The sequence below is a fragment of the Bubalus kerabau genome, chromosome 15 (genome assembly GCF_029407905.1).
Source record: "Bubalus kerabau isolate K-KA32 ecotype Philippines breed swamp buffalo chromosome 15, PCC_UOA_SB_1v2, whole genome shotgun sequence".
Taxonomy (NCBI): domain Eukaryota; kingdom Metazoa; phylum Chordata; class Mammalia; order Artiodactyla; family Bovidae; genus Bubalus; species Bubalus kerabau.
In genome coordinates this window covers 13,777,254-13,783,571 of record NC_073638.1, presented here as the reverse complement: position 1 = coordinate 13,783,571, position 6,318 = coordinate 13,777,254, and the positions used below count along the sequence as shown (strand labels likewise).

At 41.0% G+C, this 6,318-nt stretch overlaps 1 long non-coding RNA gene across 4 annotated transcripts in view; it reads left to right on the top strand.

Annotated features, from left to right (window-relative positions):
- Positions 1-4,126: 4,126 nt before the first annotated feature.
- LOC129628299 (uncharacterized) overlaps positions 4,127-6,318 on the top strand; it is a 53,372-nt gene continuing 51,180 nt past the window's right edge. For 2 of the 4 annotated variants that reach the window (XR_008702764.1, XR_008702761.1), the window contains exon 1: positions 4,131-4,453. This is a non-coding gene — a long non-coding RNA (uncharacterized LOC129628299). Of the gene's footprint in view, positions 4,454-5,469; positions 5,622-6,318 lie in introns of all 4 variants that reach the window. The other 2 variants (XR_008702762.1, XR_008702765.1) reach the window with 2 other exon arrangements.

Genomic DNA, 6,318 nt, shown 5'->3' with positions numbered 1-6,318 from the left:
TCCTCAATATGAGGATTAGGAGAATATGTTGCCTCACCAATTTAGGGACAATGCCCCTTGTCAGCTCGGAAGCAGTTATGGAACGAGAATGACGCCCCTTTTCCCTAGGCAACATAATTCTCCTAAAAGAAAAGGGGGGAATGAGAGAGTCAGTTCCTAGGCAGGTTGATAGGGAGTCTAGGGGTCCCCAAGGAGAGAGGGGTCTGGAATTCTCAAGGAGGAAGAAAGGACAAACTTTTTTTCTTTCTCCACATTCCTTAGGATTATATAACAATAATGTATCCTGCCTAAGGACAGTCTTTGGATTCAACCTTCTGTTATCTTAAAATGTTAATTATGGGAGTAGACTTGGTCTTTACAAGGATGTATCTTGCCTGAGGACAGTGTTATCTTAAAATGTAAATTATGGGAGTAGGTCTGATGAGGTCTTTACAACCTCCAGATATTCTTTGGATTATATAACTTCATTGTTAACACTAGCAACCGGGTACTCTTTCTGCCCCCTTCTGATGCCTATGTCAGAAGCTTTCTCTATCTCCTTTATACTTTAATAAAACTTTATCACACACACACACACACACACACACACACAAAATGCTTCTTGAAAGCATTTTAGCAATGGTCGTTTTCTTAGAGATTTGCACAACTTTCAGTCCAGTAATTCTGCCTTCAGGGATTCATCCCAAGGAAAGAACTATGGATATGGACTAAGGTTGTGTTACAAAGATATTGTTCATAAAAAGAGAAAATAAAGAACAACCTGCTTAGCAACTTGGGACTGGTTATGTAAATTAATTTTGATATACTATAAAAACAAGTGATCTTGTAGAAGACTGTTCATTGGCATGGAAAAACTAATTTTGTCATAAGAAATGAATCACAAAACTTTGTAATTCTTGTTTCCACTTCTGTATTTAAAATGCATATATCACATAAAACAGTAGAGGGAAAGTTTACAATAAGATGTCTATAGTAAAATTTACGTGATGACCTTAATGATAATGCCTTTTCCCTTTGCACAGATACATTTTCCAAGTTTTTACAATGCACAGTTATTAATTTTGCAACAAAAAAAGAAAACCTATGCAATTATTTTTTAAAAGCTCTCTTGTAAGAAACATCAAATTATGTAAAGAATGATTCAGGGTTAATAAACCTGATGTATCTGTAATAGCATTTCTGAGTCAAATCCAAAAGAAGACTGAAAATGCTTGACAGAAAGACTTGTTACTGAGACAGTAACTGAGAAAGTAACTGAGAAAGACAGTTACTGAGAGAAAAGTCATTTGTTTCTGGAACAAGTTGAAGTTGGGTATGCAGAAGTCAATTTCTCTGATCATCTCAGAGCTGAAACTTTGCTCTAGGCTTGGTACTTGGGAAAAGCTTTCTGTTTGCAGATACTGCTCTGGAAGAACACATCATGGCCTGAGCTTCAGCATAGGTGGAGTTTGTTCTACAATATTTAAAACATTGGACAGAATAACAGTAGCTTTTAAATAGCTGTCATGTCAGAGTTGCAGACCATTTACCTCTTGCAAGAGGCTCTGGTTTGGATTCATATTTATGGCAGAATGTTCTTTCTTCTGGAAAAGCCACCGTGTGTGTGTACAAATATAATAGAATGTAATGAGAAAATAGAAATGCTTGGAAAATGGCAAAATAAACTGTTCAAAGGATTAAATTACTCTTTCAGTTCAGTTCAGTTCAGTCGCTCAGTTGTGTCCAACTCTTTGTGACCCCATGGACCACAGCACGCCAGGCCTCCCTGTCCATCACCAGCCTCCAGAGTCTAGTCAAATGCATGTCCGTTGAGTCGGTGATGCCATCCAACCATCTCATTCTCTGTTGTCCCCTTCTCCTCCTGCCTTCAATCTTCCCCAGCATCAGGGTGTTTTCAAATGAGTCAGCTCTTTGTATCAGGTGGCCAAAGTATTGGAGTTTCAGCTTCAGCATCAGTTCTTTCAATGAGTATTCAGGACTAATCTCCTTTAGGATGGACTGGTTGGATCTCTTTGCAGTCCAAGGGATTCTCAAGAGTCTTTTCCAACACCACAGTTCAAAAGCATCAATTCTTTGGTGCTCAGCTTTCTTTATAGTCCAACTCTCACATCCACACATGACTACTGGAAAAACCGTAGCCTTGACGAGATGGACTGCCGGGAGCCGGCGAGAGACATTCCACTCATGACAAAGGTCGTGAGGAAGGAGGCTCGGCATACACAAAGGCAGGATCGAGCCTCAGGAGTCCCCCCCGGATATTCTCGAGCATCCAACCCCCCAAAAACCAGAGTCTGCCTACTTTATTGCTTTGTGCTCTCACCTCTGACTTTACCGAGGGCTGTCCCCCACCACCATCTTGCTCTCTCTGTCAAAGAGTTAACTTACAGCTCCAATTAATAAAGTTCCTGGGCAACTAGGAGTGTTTAAATCCAACCCCCTCAGATGGCTCTCTAACTCGCCTGACAAGTTTACCCAGTCTCCTACAGCTATGCATACGATTGTTTACAGTGTCCCAGCCTCAAGAGGCACGGGAAGCTTAAGATATTCAAATAGCTTAGAGCCTCTCAGAGAGTTAGAAACTGTCAGACTAAAACTAGTAAAAGATTTCATTAATGAGCCAATGCTTGTTGCCAAGTTTTCACATCCCCTGTATTGTATCCTTGAATGTGTATTAATTAATATAGTTGGTATGTAGAAAAAATAAGTAGTGGCCTTGGTGTTAGTAACTTTAGATCCTTAAGGTAATAAATTCTTTCCTTTGTTGTAAACCCATTACACATCCACCCTATAGGAATGTAATTTTATCTTCGGAAGATGGCGCCAAACCTTAAAATAATTACTCTTAGAGAAAATAAGTCTTTGTTGATAAGTCTTTGTCAAGAGTCATAGAATGTTAATAGGCCTTCTGGCCAGAAGATGATGTAAATCACCTAAATCATTTGTATACGATAAATTTGCAGGAAAGAAACCCTGGTTTTTGATAAGGATCAAAGACTGCTGACTTTGCATCCCCTATTATCCTCTATGTGTAACTTAAAAACCCCTGTTGAAAATAAAGCTACGGGCCTTGCTCACCAAAGCTTGGTCTCCCCATGTCATTCTTCCCCTTAACTTCCAGCTGAGTCTCCATCTGGAGTGCGGATATCCTCTGCGACCATTTATTTGGCTGCGCTTCTAAGACCCACTCGAGAAGGTGTCTAAGGTGGGGCACCTTCCGCTTTCGAGAGGGTGCCTGTGGCCTCCGTGGTCAGAGCTAAACTGGTGTCACAGGTTATACTGATTTTCCGCGTAAACCAAGCTACTCAGCTTCTTTTCTCCAATGAATTTTCCTACTGAGCTGTCCTCATTCTATTACTCTTTATATCTTTGATAAATAAATAAATAAATAGGTCGCCTACGCCATCTCTCCTTCGAATACCCTGGATCAGCCAGGACTGGACCCCGGCAATGGACCTTTGTTGGCAAAGTAATGTCTCTGCTTTTGAATATGCTATCTAGGTTGGTCATAACTTTCCTTCCAAGGAGTAAGCGTCTTTTAATTTCATGGCTGCAGTCACCATCTGCAGTGATTTTGGAGCCCAAGAAAATAAAGTCAGCCACTATTTTCACTGCTTCCCCATCTATTTGCCATGAAGTGATGGGACCAGATGCCATGATCTTAGTTTTCTAAATGTTGAGCTTTAAACCAGCTTTTTCACTCTCCTCTTTCACTTTCATCAAGAGGCTCTTTAGTTCTTCTTCACTTTCTGCCATAAGGGTGGTGTCATTTGCGTATCTGAGGTTATTGATATTTCTCCCAGCAATCTTGATTCCAGCTTGTGAAACATTGTTTTTATATTGCAGGAAGAACTCTTGGTTTGTTTTTTTTTTTTTTTTTGAGAGACAATTCTTGTGTAAATGAAAAATTTAATTTGCAATGTGCCTTCACTGTGTGTGAAAATGTGGGCAAATGTGGGTGTACATGTGTTTATTTTTATGTATTCATTTGTTTATTTGTATGCTTGATATTTGTATGTTTGATTATGTTTGAGCAGTATTTTAGAAATTTAGGCCAAAAATACTGCAGGGATGAATGCTGGCAGGGAAAGACCATAAAACAGAACCAAACTAGTTTGTAGATGCTCAATCTAGTGAGACTGCCCATGGGGTCAAGGCTGGGTCCACTGCTATGGGTACCAAGCAGATTTTGTGTTGAAGGAGGTGGATTTTCCTATTACAAATTCTCTGGAATAGGAAATGAGGATGAGGAGGTAGTCTTCTGGATTGGTTACAGAAGGATCTCCTTCTGTGACTTCTCTTGAATCTAGTCTAGATATTCTTGTAGACACTTCCAGTGGTGGTTGGAAGTTTTCTTTGCCACAAGGAATCAGCCTAGTAGCTACACCTGGAGGTTCCCTGCAAAAGCCTCATGAGAATGATACAGGATGCCTGGATTCATATAAAGTAGCCAAAGGTAAGGTGATTTTTTATTTTACATGTTGTAAATTCCCTTTACTTATTCCATAAAGCTCAGATGCAGAAACTGGCTTAGGTTCTGATAAAGATAATTAATCATACCTGTATCCATGTTTAGAAAGGATTTGAGACAGCAGTCATTCTACTTGAATCTCTCTTCCAGAAAAAATCTGATTTAATTAGCCTGGAGCACCAGAATTTTTAAGAGTAGCCCAGCTGATTCTAATGTGCAAATTTGAGAACTGGCAAGGGAAGCCTGGTGGCTCAGATGGTAAAGAGTTTGACTGTAATGCAGGAGACCCAGGTTCGATCCCTGGGTCAAGAAGATCCCCTGGAGAAGGGAATCCCATGGACAGAGAGGAGACCGGCAGGCTACAGTCCACGGAGTCACAAAGAGTCAGACATGATTGAGCAACTGACACTTTCACTTCAGTTTGAGAACTGCTCTTTTAGAGACTAGTGTGGAAGAGGGAGCAGCCCAGTGTTACCAAACCACGTGCGTTTGCCAACATGCAGCAAACCAAACGCTGAGATCCTGAGGCCTAGAAAGAGTTTACTCATATGGCAGCCAGTCAAGGATATGGGAGTACAATTATCAAATCTGCTTCCCTGAAGTTAGGGTGGTTGGGTTATGTATGGGGTAAGCAAGATGGTCTTAGGCTTGGGGAAAGGTTCTTGGAGGCAGGGAAGAGGTGAAGTAATTGATATTTTGAGAAGGTGCTTCTGGATGACAAGTTTCTGTATATTCACAATGGAGGTGAACTGAGGGCAGAGTTTTCCAGTCCTCTGACATCAACAGGCCATTCATCAGACATCTGTGAGGCCCAGGTTTAGTGTTGGTGGTCCCAACTGGCTGTAGCTGGCTCACACTGGGCAGAAGTGAAAGTGTGAAAGTAGCCCACCAGGCTCCTCTGTCCATGGAATTCCAGGCAAGAATACTGGATTGTGTTGCCATTTTCTTCTCCAGAGGATCTTCCTGACTTAGGGGTTGAATCTGGGTCTCCTGCATTGCAGGTAGATTCTTTACTGTCTGAGCCATCAGAGAAGCCCCCACACTGGACAGAAGCTGACTCCAAGTTCCTGTAAAACAACTGGTCTGCGTGAAACTGGGAAGGCAATTTACAAGCAAGGGAGTTTTAACAAGCTGTTCCCTTATCTGCTCACCTGTAAGACAAGTTCAAGAATGTCTGTTGCTTACTATCTCTTGTTAATTGTATGGAGTATAGTTTCAGCAGCAACTCAGAGATGATTTGGTTGTTACCTAATTGCTGGCAGCAGAGTCCTGAGTCCAGGGAGGCCATGGTTAGAAGGGTAATTGCAGTACAGAGTTATGCAAGAGCAAAAGTCAGGCATTGACAGGAATCTGCAAATACTGTGCTTCCTAGTTATAGGGTATTTCAAGGAGAAGGAACCTGAGATCTTGCTACTATGCAAGTAAGGGCTATTATGATCTTAACATTACAGGCTATGAAACAGAGAGGAACAAATCTGACTCCATATTGGATCTGTTTCTTTAAGTTTTGTATTCTAACTGCTTTTACTACAAGTTAATCACTATAAAGAGATGTTGTCTATATAAGGTGTACATAATGGTGCATCTTTGTTTAGCTCACAGGAACCATCCTGACTAGGTGCATCTGTGAATGGCTACAGGAAATAAGAAATTAACACATCCCTTCAGAAGTCTGGCTGGAACCAGGAAACTTGTACAACAACTTACTTCCTTTTTCACTTTATCTCCTCAGTTCCCTGTCTTTGTTCTATAAAAGAAACTAGCATCCAAAACCTGAGAAAGATGGTTCTTCAGGGCACCATATTCCACCATATTCTTGGTTTGCTGGCTTTCCAAATAAAGTTGCTCTA